At 47.6% G+C, this 14,222-nt stretch overlaps 1 pseudogene; it reads left to right on the forward strand.

Annotated features, from left to right (window-relative positions):
* The first annotated feature begins 347 nt into the window (after positions 1-347).
* Positions 348-13,413, forward strand: LOC125547028 (annotated as a pseudogene).
* The last annotated feature ends 809 nt before the right edge of the window (positions 13,414-14,222 follow it).

Here is a 14,222-nt window from a genome sequence, read left to right on the forward strand (position 1 = left end):
AAAGACAGAAATGGGATCCGACGGCCGATCTTCACCCTTCCTGTGTGCCGCTGTGGAATATGTATACTTGGAACGTCATATTCTAGGAAGGTTTCCTGCCGTCGGATGGAAGTGGGTTCGAAGATGAACGGCTGGGGCGCCACTTCCTCCTGTATATGATGCGGGTCCCTGGATCTTGGTCTCGACAGCGACTTGCCTTCTCCCCAGTGTCAGAGCCGCCCCCCCCCCCCCCCCCCCCCCCCCCCCCCCCCCCCCCCCCCCCCCCCCCCCCCTCTCTCTCGCCCGATTCCTCCGAAATTCCACATCCTTCCCAGCTCCTGCCTTGCTTCCGACCTCCGGCCGAGCGGATGGCGTCGTTGGGGGACATGCTTTTGAACCAGGAGCTGGCGGCGGAGGACTATGGGAGGTTCGAAAGGTACACCCCGAACTCTGCCCATGGTTTCTCCCACTTCCAGCAAGCTGACAGCGCTCCGACCAGAGTCCCCGACACCGGATCGGTCGTTTCCGGCTTCGGCATGCCTCCCTCAACCTTCATCATGCCGGAGGGGACCCACGCCCCCGTGGGTTATGGCGCTGAGGCCGTCCCGGTGGAGATCCCCATGGTCCGGCGACAAAGATCTGCCTCCAGGAACGCTCGGGCGTTGTACAGAGGATCGTGGACAGAGGAAGAGGACGAGTACGTGAAACACCTGGATCTGATTCGTTTTTCCAGCAGCTTGATCTCGCGGCATGCATGCTATTCTGCTTAATTGATCAATGCGCTTTCTTGTTTGCAGACTTCTCAGGAGATTGGTACATGAGCATGGAGAGCACAAGTGGGCGACCATTTGCAAGCACCTCCCGGGACGGATCGGCAAGCAGTGCCGTGAGCGATGGACAAATCAACTGCGCGCCGGCATCAAGGTGATGCATGCATCGCAGCTTATAGTCTTGATTTGATTTTAATTAGGTGAAATCTTCCATGGATCTATATGATTCGGAAGTCTAAATTGTTCTATTTTAGTTTTTACTACGTTCGAAGCATGCTGAACTTTAGGTCGTACAATTCGGAAGTGGGTGTTAAGTGGGAGAGGAAGAACAAATGGTTCGTCATATGCTGCATGCTTTTATTTTAATCATTAAGTGCGCCAATTTCTTCATCAATGAGTAATTCTGTCCGTGGCCCTTAGGAAGAGATTGGGGGGAGATAATGGTGAACCATTAGTTTTTTTTTTGAGTGAATTCCATTTTTTACCTTGTAGTTGTACATTTGTGACACATATTACCCTATTTAGCGGAACTTTTATCGAAATGTCAGATTTTGGAGACTTTTAACACGGTTTTACCCCAGTTTTACATTTTGTTTGTTTATGGTCAATAGGATCGGCATGTTGCGTCATTGATTCGTAAAAAAAACTGTAAGGATCGGAGGGCATCATTGGCGATCTTGTCCAAGCTTCTCTTGTCTATCTGTTCCACTCCTTGTGGCCGTCCACATGTTTTTGGATACAGGGCGTCACCTCACACCTTACCTGATGGACACGCATCAAAAAACAAGGGTCCAAAGATTTCAAAAGGGGTATTCTAGACGAATTTTCACTCAAAGGGGTAATTAGTGTCACAAATGTATAAATATGGGGTAAAAAGTGAAATTCACTCTTTTTTTTTAGAATTGCAGATGCACGAGCGTTTGAAAATCGTGCAAGTTTCACTCTGAAAATAATTATTAAAATCCCCACGAATCTCCTGCCTATACTCCGCAAACCTAATCTTTGGAGAATTATTAGAGTATGAACCAATGCAATTAATTGCACTCATTAGTTTGTACTTACCATGAATTTCACATGAGTTTCTAAAGTCTCGTGGGGATGTGGGTGCGATGGCTGATGAATCGGATGTGACTCGTGATGTTAATGGTGGAGTACGCCATAATCGTAGCAGTAATAGTTTTTCCAGTATGATATTCAATTCAATTACACTTGATTGTGCCAATTATCTCGAGGCATTAACTTTGCTTCATATAATCACATTCCAGAAGGACCACATCTGGACTGAGGCGGACGACACACTGCTGATCGACGCGCACAAGATACACGGAAACCATTGGTTGACGATCGCAAGGTGCCTGCCCGGCCGGTCGGAGAACGCCGTCAAGAATCACTGGAACGCTACAAAGCGGAGCCTCAAGTTGAAGCGCCGGTTCAAGAAGAAGCGCCGGTTCGCCCTCCTCGAGGAGTACATCCGCGACAAAATGATGGCTGACGAGAACGTGGCGCCACCGTCTCCATCGTCCGGCCTCGGGTATGACGGCCAGGTGGTTCCAAATGGCGCTGCAGTGCTGGCCGTCTCCAGCCCACCCGGGATGGGTATGTACATCCACCCAGACAACGCGGCTGCTGGATCATTGTCCCAGGAAGGGATGATGAACCTGAGCTCGCCGTTGCCGGACCTCAACGCCTACGGCGGCGAGATGCAGGAGCGATACTACTATCCGCCCCACAGAAACAACAACAACATGCTGCACCATGGACCAGAGCCGGCATTTCAGCAGATGTGTAGTGCACAGGGACGCATGCATTCTGCATGCACGAACCTGAACTTGTTGCCGCCCCCCAGCACCTCAGTGGCGGCTACTACGACAGCGAGACGGGCCGCAGCAGCGCCGGTGGCAGCGGCGATATGGACGAAGACGTGGTCGAGATGGCCTCCAGGGAATTCCAGACGTCCGAGGAGGAGGCCACACTGGACCTCACTAGCTTCAACTGAGAGGGTCCGCCCACCGGATCGATCCAGTACCGTATCCATTCATTTTAGATTGTCGTTTTTACCTTTCCCAACATCTGAGTTTGTCATTCGTTCAATCCAGCTGCTGTTGTATACTGGAGTATGCCCGAAGAACACACCTGTGTGTTTGTGCGGCTTGGCATGCATGTATCTTTATTTTTCGTATTCTGAGTACTTTGTCAAAGTAACTATTACCAAACAATTTGTTGGAGAACCTTTGTTGTACCTGTGTTTGTTTCTAGAGATAGCTATTCAGCCTATGGAATTTTGTTTTTGCGAGGGCAGCCTATGGATTTCTGTTTCCGACATTATACATTTTTGTTCCCGTATTCTGAGTACTGTACCTTCTGCCGAACAATTTGTCGGAGAATCTTTGTTGTACCAGTGTTTCTTTATAGAGATAGCGATTCACCGTATGGATTTCTGTTTCCGACATTGTGTTGGAAATATGAGCAATTTGCCACATGATTTTATTAACAGAAATAGTAGATAAAACATGACTATTATAATAGAGATGAAACAAGTCATGTAATCTAGCAGACGGAAGGCAAATAGCATCTACACATGTGAACTAGAACAGAACATATGTAGAACAAGACAGGATAGATCAAGAAACTGTGGCATGATCTTAAACCGAGAGAACACAAAGACATACGGAGCAACGGCAGAAGCGTTGGTCTTGGGGTCGATGTCCTTGCTAGCCATGTCGTCGAAGAGGTTGTCGGTGTCCGGAGCATCCGTGGCCCCAAAAACATTATCACCCTTCTCCCGCAAAGGACTCAAGAAGATCGTAGCAGTAGCTAGACAACGGCTCGGTGCATTCCAGCAACCCGCAGGGGGCGGCGGAGGAGGAGCGCGCGTGTATGTCTCTCTTGTTCTCATGCTCATACATGTGGAGAAACAACCTCCCTTATAAGGAGGCCCAACTACTACCAAACTAGCAATGTGAGACTAAACTTTAGTCTCACCTCTTTCCTTTGCACGAATGGGCTAAGTGGGCCTCTAGGACCAGAAGTAAAAAATACATCTAGGTCCGTATACCACCTAGCGACGACTACTAGCACTGGAGCGAGCCGAAGGCGCACCGCCGTTTTCGCCCCTTCCTCATAGGAGCCGGGCAAATCTTGTTGTAGTAGACAATCGGGAAGTCATCGAGCTAAAGCCCCATAGGACCAGCGCGTCAGAATAGCAACCGCCGCCGATGAAGGAAAACGTAGATCAGAAGGATCCAACATGTAGACACACGAATACAGACAAACGGAAGGCGTGGATCCACCGAAGACAAGCGCCGACCGAATCCCATGAGACCCGTCGGAGACAAATCTCCACATGCCCTCTGACGATGCTCGAAACACCACTGAGACGGGAACAATGCGGGGAGAACCTTATTCCATCTTTAGAGAGCCGCCACCGCCTCGCCTCTCTAAGAAAGACATAAACCATAACAAAACTCAAAAGAGCGTGAAAAATGAAGCTCTGCACATTCTTTTGGAAGAGCCGGTTGTGCAGATCTACTTTCAGGAGAGATTCCAGAACTGATTGCGATCCCGAGAATCTTATAGGGGATAGCGGATCCAAATAGGCCATGAACAAGGTGCAACCGATATCGAAGAGCGGTTCAAGGGCTACTGACGCGTGGCTCGTCATAGTGGAAGCTGGCTTGAGTAGGTCGGCTCGTGCCCCTTAGGTCGATTTATACCCTTGGCAGACGTCTCTGTCTGTGGTCCCAATAGAGTGAAGGACTTAGAAGTCTTGGAGTATATGACAAGGAAGCCGACGTCTAGGAGGACTCCTCCATGATTCTACCGACTAGGATCCTGTAAACCATAGACTTCGGTATCCATATAGGCATAGGCTAGGCTAGTCGATAATGACATAACCAAGAGATTATTCCTAATCTCTCTATCACCATTGTACACCCCTATACATCAATCAATACAACACGAGCAGGAAGTAGGGTTTTAACTCGACCCTGAGGGCCTGCACCTAAGTAAACCGCCTCCTGTTTTCCCTCCGGTCTACTCATCTAGTTGTAATAGCCTATCTAGGGATATGCCGGGATATACTCCGACACCTAGGGAGGAATTGAAAGGGAAGGGTTAGATATTGCCATCTTAGATCAATTCTTCCACTTCAGTATTGCAACAGTAACATGCCATTGTATGTTACCAATTGAGAACAAACTTGTGTTACCGGACCCGACAAAAAAATCCTTATTTGGAGAAGTATTTGATTTTCCATCTCATGGATTTATGTTTCCTTTTAGGGAGTTGCAATAGTAACATGCAATTGTAGGCTACCCATTGGAACAATCATGAAAATACAAGGAAGGAGTAGGATGGACGGTAGGAGAAACTTTATATTTAGAAGCAAGGAAAATTAGATTTTGCAATAGTAGAGTGCAAACATATTTGGCGGAACTGGAATGGTAGCATTTTTCAGAATGATACTAATTCCATATTATTTTAACTTGCAGATCTAGTGGCTTGTTTTTCACAAAGTTGTTATTGTTTTTGTTGCGGTCGACATTACACCATGTGCCTCCTTCATTATTTGTAAATAAAAAATGTAATACACCATCATCTCTCGCAGTAGGTGAGAACTATTTCATTTATAGATCAAACATATAATGCATCATCATGTCTTGAGTTATATGAGTTACATTATCATAAATTTGCTAAAGTAATAAAAAATACGCCCAGCCAAAGGTTAGGCAACATGATGGACTTTTGAACTGCCGATAATTCAAGTGCAAGCATGTATGATGAAATGTAATGTCATAGCATTAATATATGCATCCTTTTTTACTCTAAATTCACGATGGCACCCACGACAAAATAAAGAAGTTGAAGTTGTGATTTGTCGCTTTCCTTGATTGTCGGAGAAATGCAACGACACGCAAAAGAACAAGTTGAACGCTGTGATTTGTCGCTTTCCTGGATCATGGGAGCACTGCAACGGACGCACAAAAGTACAAGTTGAGCGTTATTATTTGTCGCATTCATGAGTCGGGAAGCCCTATAATGACCACCTTGTTCACCGTTACATATGACTATTGGATATAAATTCAACAAGATTCACATAGCATTTCTGCATGACTACATAAAGGGAAACAACACAAGTTATCCATTTTTGGCACTGGATGCTTATCGTACATAATCGACATAGTAAAATTTTAACACTCATATTTATTTATCTATAAAAGCCACCATATTGGAGCAATAAATAGAAACCTTTCATGGATAGAAATCATCAACATAAGTACTGGTGTTCTAGCATGCAAACAATGTGATCATCTCATGGATAAACACCATCATCAATATATGTACTCTTATATCACATTAGGGATTCATGCTTATTCACTTATGTATATTCCTAAATCAACTAAAGAATATATTACACAAAATCCACCTTAATATCAAACTGTGCATGGGGAGACAACCCCTATGCAGATAAGGTGGAGATTTGTTTCTCTCTAAAGTGATTTCATGCTTGGTGTGAGGTGTTCTGTCCTTTGTTTCTCCTTTTTAAATCATTCATCATGTTTAAATCCCCCCTGAATTCTGGCTCTAGTAATGAAGGTGAGGAACTCATAGGTCCTAATAACACATAGAAACCTAGTCATCCACCCTATGTTCATATGGTACCAAAACTTGATTTTTTTTCTAATGGGGGCTCTATATAGCGGAGTGGCATCCAGTGTCCCCACTTGATTTGAGATTGTTATGATTTTTTGGCATTTTTTCAACACAATTGTGTGTACATTGGGATGCCCTCCCTAGGGCAGTCATCACCAAGGGCGAACAGTAGTCCGCAACTCTTGGCGGTGGCATGTACTCTTGCACAAAGAGATGATGGAGATGCGCGATGTTCGCTGTAGTGGCCATCCACTTCCCTTTGGTGTTGGAGGGGACCTTCAACTTCCCGTTGCTTCGGTGGTGCCGTTGCCGATGACAACTTTTTGACATGCAACACTGCCCTTCAGTGGCTACGGCTTGGTCGGCTTCGAACCCATTGCTTGGCAGCGGGTTCGTGTAGAAAAAAAAGTGAGGTGGAGGAAGAGAAAAAGCTCTGGCAAATGGAGCTGTAACACCCCGGTGTATTGATGCTACAGTAACCCCTGGGGTTAAGTTAATCATTTTGCTAAACAAGTGTTTGATCATCATTGTCTCCTCTCTCTTTCAAATTATAGTTGAATTCATTTTCAAATTATGAGTGAATTCAAAATGCTCAAACATGAAATCTAAAATGTTCATCTTGTGCCAAATAATCCCATAACTAATATTGGTAGTGAACCAACATTTTCACAAAGTGTTTAAGTGCACTAAATTAGCTAAAACAGTGCTTATAACATTTGTTTAAATGCTTTTTAATTTGCAAAAAATGCTAACCTGTTTTATTTAAGTGCTAAACTAATTGTGGCAGTAGCCTAAAACATGATGATATTTTAGGTGTAAGTTTTATAATTTATAAAACTGTCTTGGTTCTAAAAAGTTTTGGAAAACAGAAAGTTTAAGAGGAAAAGAAAACTTTTAGAGAAAACAAAAGAGAGAGAGAGAGACAGCAACCCCCTGGAGCTAACCCACCTGGGCCGGCCCACCTAACCCACCCGAGCCAGCCCAGATCCCCCCAGCCCGTCCCCTTCCCTGTTCCCCCGACCGGGGTCGGAACAGGGGCGTAGCCCCGCTGAACCCACTTGCCGTCGCCGGCGAGAGAGGGATAAGGCCGCCCCGACGCCTCGGGCTCCCTCCCCACTCGCCCACTTGCTCTCTCTGCTTCTCCCTCTCCCCACCAGTGCCCCCGCTCGCTTCCTCTCCCCCGGTTCCCCATCCACGCCCGAACGCGCCCGTCGTCGTCCACCTTGCTCCGACGTGGCCACCAGCCACCACGCGCGTCACCGCCATGACATAGATCCTCGCCGTCATCCGCTTCGCCCCCTGGTGCCATCTGTAGGAGCTCGGAGGCGCTAGAGCACCGTCACGCCGTCGTCTTCAACCTCCGTTCTCCCGGGATCACCGCCGGTGTATGTCGCCGTCGAGCTCCCTCCGGCTCCCTCGTCCGCTTCCCTACACCCACAGTGAGCAGCCGCTTCGATCTCCCCTCACCTCGGCCTCTCGTAGTAGCCGTAGCCGCTGTTCCCGTCGCCGCCCGAACGCAGCTCCACCGCAAGGCTCGCCGTCGACGTTGTGGTCGTTGACCTGCTCATTCGAGCACTCGAACGTGCTCAGATCCCCTCACCGCGGCCGCTCATGCCGCTAGATCCCCTCCCCGTGGCCTCTGTCGCTCACCCCGCCTATGGCCGAACTCTGACGACCGCTAAGGTGCTCGCCATCGTCGTATCGAGCCTCCCCGAGACCAACAGGTGGCACCGCGCCATGCGCGCCAACGTCAGCTCTCGAACGCGATCGAAAACGCGGTGAACCGTGCCTTGTAGTCGTTTTCCGGCCAACTCCAGCGAACTTCCGCCGCGGGAATGGTCGCCGGCGTGATTCCGGTGACGTCACCGACGTGGCACCCGCGTGGCATCGCCTGGGCCACTGACTGGTGGGCCCAGGGGCCCCACTTTGACCAGTTGATCGAGGTCAACGCTGACTGGGCCAGCTTCTCTCACAGACATGCGGGCCCTAACTTTGATAATTAGTTTAATAAACACTTTTTTTATAAAAAAGTAATTATCCTAGTCTAAACACAAACGGACAGAAGGGGCCCACTGCCCCCTAATTAACGAAATTAATTAAGCTAAATTAGTTAACATAATTAGACATTGACAGGTGGGCCCAGTAGTTTAACTAACTATGTTTAGATAAGTTTTTAACTCTGTTTAACCCACTGTCTATGACGAGCGGGCCCCACTGGTCATTTTGACCAGTCAACCAGTCTGTTGACTGCTGATGTCATCCCCATGCAATGCTGATGTCATAAGTCCATTTCTATCAATTTAGATAAATCCAGAAAATGTTTAAATCTTTCAAAAATTCATAGAAAATAAACCGTAACTCCGATGAAAATGTTTTCTATATGAAAGTTGCTCAGAAAAATCCCACGAATCCGAATGCGCGGTCAATTCACCTGTCACATGCCCATAGCACGCTGAACATGGAACCATCCCCTCTCTTTCATCTGCCGGAATTCGTCTAACGCCGGGAATTCATCCTCGGATGTTTATCCCCTCCGTATGCAACGTGTAGTACTACGTTAGGACAACCCTAGCTCTGCCTATCGTCATGTAATGCTTAGTGGTACCTTTGTTTGCTTTGTATTTACTGTTTCTTCCCCCTCTTCTCTCCGGTAGACCCCGAGGCCGATGTTGCCCCTGTGATCGACTATGTCGGCGACGACCCCTCCTTGGCAGAGCAACCAGGAAAGCAAACCCTCCTTGAGCATTCCAATATCGCCCATTTCTTTCCCTCTCATGCTTGCATTAGAACTGCTACTGCTTTTTGTATGATCCTACTCTGATGCATAACCTGTTGTTGTTACATGCTTTCATACTTTACTTGCTTATCCTAAACTGCTTAGTATAGGTTGGTTAGTGATCCATCAGTGACCCCCCACCTTGTCCCAGTTGTCCCCGCTTTATGTTCGATGACTCGATCAACATAATCGACGTCTAGGCCCCGACACCGCACATCACCCCCCCTTAGTTGCACGACTTTGTAGAGTAACCATCGAGTGCCGAGGGTGGAACCTCTTACATCACTCCTAAAGAGACCTCTGTAGAGTAGCTATTCAGTCGTGGTCATCGAGGGTGATTTCCTCCTTAACCACTTCTGATACGGCTTTGTCGTGCAACCCCTCAAGTGTGAACCTCGAGGGTGGATCCTCTTACGTTCACCTTGATGATTACATCGAGTGGAATTCACCGGGGGTGATTCCTCGGGTTTTCCCCCTTGGTGTTAGACACACAGTTACTATGGTTACTATGACTTTGCACTGAGCCATGTTACTAAAGACGGGTCGTCCTGGAGGGGTACCCGCGCGAGCTTAATAGCGAGTGATGTGGAGTCGGGTTGACCTGGAAGGTGCCCGCGAGATACTTACGAGGCGTGGCCTTGCATTCATAGCCCTTGCCGCAAGTACTCGAGACGGGGCGACAGGGTCACATCGATCATGAGTCTCTGCTCGTTACCGCATGCTCCTAATCCACTACGGTTTGGATATTTTATCCGAGGGGCCTCTGGCCTGATAGCACTAACCATCACGTGGGCATAGTATGGGCGTTCTGCGTCGTATACATCAGCCGAAGCTTAATCGACGTCAGTGATTGAGTGGCGTGCGCCGGGTTGGACTGCGTAAGCTCCTGCCTTGTTGAAGGAGGTAGCTAGGTCTGCTCACCGGCCGCATACGCAATGTGCAGGAGTTCCCGGGGAGATGGCCCATGACCCCTGGGGGCATAGGTTTAGTCCGGCGTGATCACCTCTCTATTAAGCCTAGGTCGGGTTGCAGCGTATTGTTTGGCCGAGGCCGGGCATGACCCAGGAAAGTGTGTCCGGCTAGAGTTAATCGAGCATGGTGGGTAAGTTGGTGCACCCCTGCAGGGAAGAAAACATCTACCGATAGCCTGTCCTACGGTAACGGACACTTGGAGTTGTATCCCGATCGATACAACTAGAACTGGATACTTGAGATGAGGAATGGATATGAGAAATGGATGGTGATGAGGAATTGTTTGTGATGAGAAATGAGTAGTATGGCTCTGGGATTGCTTTCTCGCAGGGAGTCGAGAAAGGACCTCTGGCCGAGGTTGATAACACTACCTACTTTACATTATGTTGATCTGTACTCTTCTATATGCTGCAAGATGCTTGAAGATGCTAGTCTTTGATAGGCTAGGCTTTTCCCTTCTCTTCTGACAGCTTGCAGTTTAGTCCACAGATACAACCCATTCCTTTGATACAGATGCATACTTAGTTTTGATCTGATGTAAGTCTTGCGAGTACTTTGGATGAGTACTCACGGTTGCTTTGCTACTTCTTTTTCCCCCATACCCGATTGTTGCGACCAGATGACGGATCCCAGGAGCCAGACGACACCACTGATGATTACTACTACCCCGAGGGTGCCTACCACTAGGTGAAGACCGTCGTCGACCAGGAGTAGTTAGGAGGCTCCCAGGTAGGAGGCCTTGCCTTTTCGATCGATGTTGTTTTTGTGCTAGCCTTCTTAAGGCAAACTTGTTTAACTCATGTCTGTACTCAGATATTGTTGCTTCCGCTGACTCTTGTGTATTCGAGCTTATGTATTCGAGCCACTGTTCAAGATATCTTCCGATATTCCGATAAATCGGCTGATTTATCGCTTACCGTTGTCTGGCCGATAAGATAAATCGGCCGATAAGTCAACCGATATGGCGATAAATCGGCCGATATGCCGATAAACTGGCCGATTTACCCCTTATCATGGGTCGACCGATAAGTTCCCGATAAGCGATATCCCCAACATCGATTCGAGCCCTCGAGGCCCCTGGCTTGTAATATAAAGCTTGTATTATTTTAATTTGTGTCTAGGGTTGTGTTGTGATATCTTCCCATGAGTCCTTGATCTTGATCATACACATTTGCGTCTATTATTAGTGTATGATTGAATCGAGGGCGTCACAAGTTGGTATCAGAGCCGACTGCCTGTAGGTAGCCCCCTTTCCAACTCCTTGGCCGAAGTTGAGTCTAGTCACTGAAAAACTTTTACTAACATTGGCTGTGTGTCTTACGGGCCCACGTCACCATATGGGTGGTATTAGGATCTTTTACTCCTCGATCTTTACTCTGGGACTTTGATCTCTCTTCTATTCGGGTTAAAATGGTTTTACTAACTCTAACATTAGGATCCCGTGACCGCATTCACCCCAAAGCTGGATAAGCGATAGTTTTTCCTTAGAATAGTATTCTGGATAGTACACACACTGTCGTGATGGCAACGAAGTGGTATCCATCGTACCTCTTTCATTATGCATGTTTCATCATGAATGATCCTTGTTTTTACAAATGCTCAATGCTGAACTATCCCCCTGTTACATGTTAGCAGGATGGTTAGACCCGCTGTTCGTGGCCGTCGTGCCAACGATCCACCGCCGCCCGAATTCTTTGCTGGAATGATGCAACAATTTGAGCTGAACCGCCAGTTCATGGAAGGAATGATGGCTCAGTTTCCTCGTTCGAACATGAATGAACAGCCAACCCCAGTAACTCTGCAGGACTTCATGCGTCTCAACCCAACTATTTACCGCAGCTCAACTCAACCCCTTGATGCTGATGACTGGCTCCGCGACATCACATATGAAATGGAGTCTGCTAGTGTGGCCCTTTCTAGCTATGTCACCTTTGCATCTTTCTTTTTGAAGGGTCCCGCTGCTCAATGGTGGGACAGCCACAGGCGTACCCTGCCTACTGGAACGGTCATCACTTGGCTGGATTTCCAAGCTACCTTTCGTGCCCTCTTCATTCCTCAGGGAATCATGGACAGGAAGAAGCGAGATTTCCGCAACCTCACCCAAGGCAACAATACTATAGATGTTTATCAGCGGGAATTTCTGGATTTGTCTCGTTATGCTGAAGAAGACATTGCAACTGATGCTCGTAGGCAAGAAAAGTTCCATGATGGACTTCACCCTGATATTAAGCTAGCACTGCTTGCTCATGACTTTGCCGACTTCGCCACCTTGGTGAACAAGGCTATTCAGGTTGAGACTGGTCTTCAGGAACACCAGGGACCCCTTAGGCGCAGCCGTGATGCTAGCTCATCTTTGGGCCCGTGAGCACAGAAGCGTCGGATATGGATTCCCCACAACATGTATCGTCCAGCTGCACCTGCACCAAGACAGACCTATGCCGCACCTCGTCTGCCTCCTCCACCGCAGAGGCAACCCCTTTGGGCTGTACCACCCTAAGCTTCTGCTCCTAATCCCAATGATGGTATGTGCTTCAAGTGTGGCCTTCCGGGCCATCGTTCTAGGAACTGCCCTGAGAATCAGAATCAGCTGGCTCTGCCTTCTAATGCTTGTGGTATCAATCAACCCCGCAACCACAATGCCAGACCATATGGTCATGGTCAGGCTAATCATGTTGATCTGAATGAAGCTCAAGACCAGCCTGCTATTGTGATGGGTACTCTCCTTGTTAATTTAGTACCAGCATCTGTTTATTTGATTCATGATCATCGCATTCATTCATGTTAGAAAATTTTGCATATGCACACGACATTCGATGCGAGCCCATGAACACTCCGATTGTGGTACGCACCCCTGCGGGCCGATGTCAAACTACCATGATTGGTCGCGACGTTCCCGTTGAGATTGAATGGTTGGAATTTCTTGTTTCCCCCATTATTCTCGAGTCTTCCAATATTGACCTCATTTTGGGAATGGAATGGTTGAAAGCGCATACTGCTTCTATCGTTTGCGCCACCAAGGTCGTTCACCTCCTACATCCTTCCGATGAGATAGTAAGCTACCATGCTCAACTTGTTCAAAATGCTGAAGCACGACTATATGTCTTGAGTGCGTTGAACGCAGCACCTCCTGAGGGAATTGAAAAGATTCCAGTTGTTCGCGACTTCCTAGATGTCTTTCCAGAAGAACTTCCAAGAATACCCCCTGCCCGGGCTGTCGAGTTCGTCATCGATTTGAAACCAAGCACCGTTCCTATTGCCAAATGACCCTACAAGATGCCGCCTCATGAACTCCTTGAACTTAAGGAGGAAATCGACAAATCTCTTCGCAGTGGTTTCATTCGTCCAAGTTCCTCAGCTTGGGGAGCACCTTCTCTCTTTGTAAAGAAGAAGGATGGAATGAATCGTTTGGTCCAAGACTACCGTCCTATCAACCAAGCTACAATTCAGAACAAATATCCCCTTCCTTGGATCAATGATTTGTATGATCAACTGGCTGGTTCATCGATACTCTCTAAACTAGACTTGAGGTTGGGTTACCACCAGATCCATGTTCATGAAGAGGATATTCCAAAGACCGCATTCGTCACTCGTTATGGTTCTTACGAGTACACCGTCATGTCTTTTGGCTTGACCAATGCTCCAGCCACATTCTCTCGTCTGATGAACTACATATTCATGGATTACCTCGACAAGTTCGTCGTAGTCTATCTGGATGATATCCTGGTATATTCGAAGAACAAAGAAGAACATGCTGAACATCTTCGACTTGTTCTAGAGAAGCTTCGAGAACATCAACTTTATGCCAAGTATTCCAAGTGCGAATTCTGGTTACCCGAAGTCACCTACCTTGGTCATGTCATCTCTAAGGACGGTATTGCCGTCAACCCAGAGCGCGTTCAGGCTATTCATGACTGGACCCCTACGAAGACTGTCAAGCAAGTCAGAAGCTTTCTCGGTCTAGCCAGCTATTGTCGCCGCTTTGTCGAGAACTTCTCCAAGATCGTCAAGCCACTAACCAATCTGCTTCACAAAGGCGTTAAGTTCGATTGGACAGACAAATGTCAGGAAAGTTT

This window comes from Triticum urartu, chromosome 3, assembly GCF_003073215.2.
Source record: "Triticum urartu cultivar G1812 chromosome 3, Tu2.1, whole genome shotgun sequence".
Classification (NCBI taxonomy): domain Eukaryota; kingdom Viridiplantae; phylum Streptophyta; class Magnoliopsida; order Poales; family Poaceae; genus Triticum; species Triticum urartu.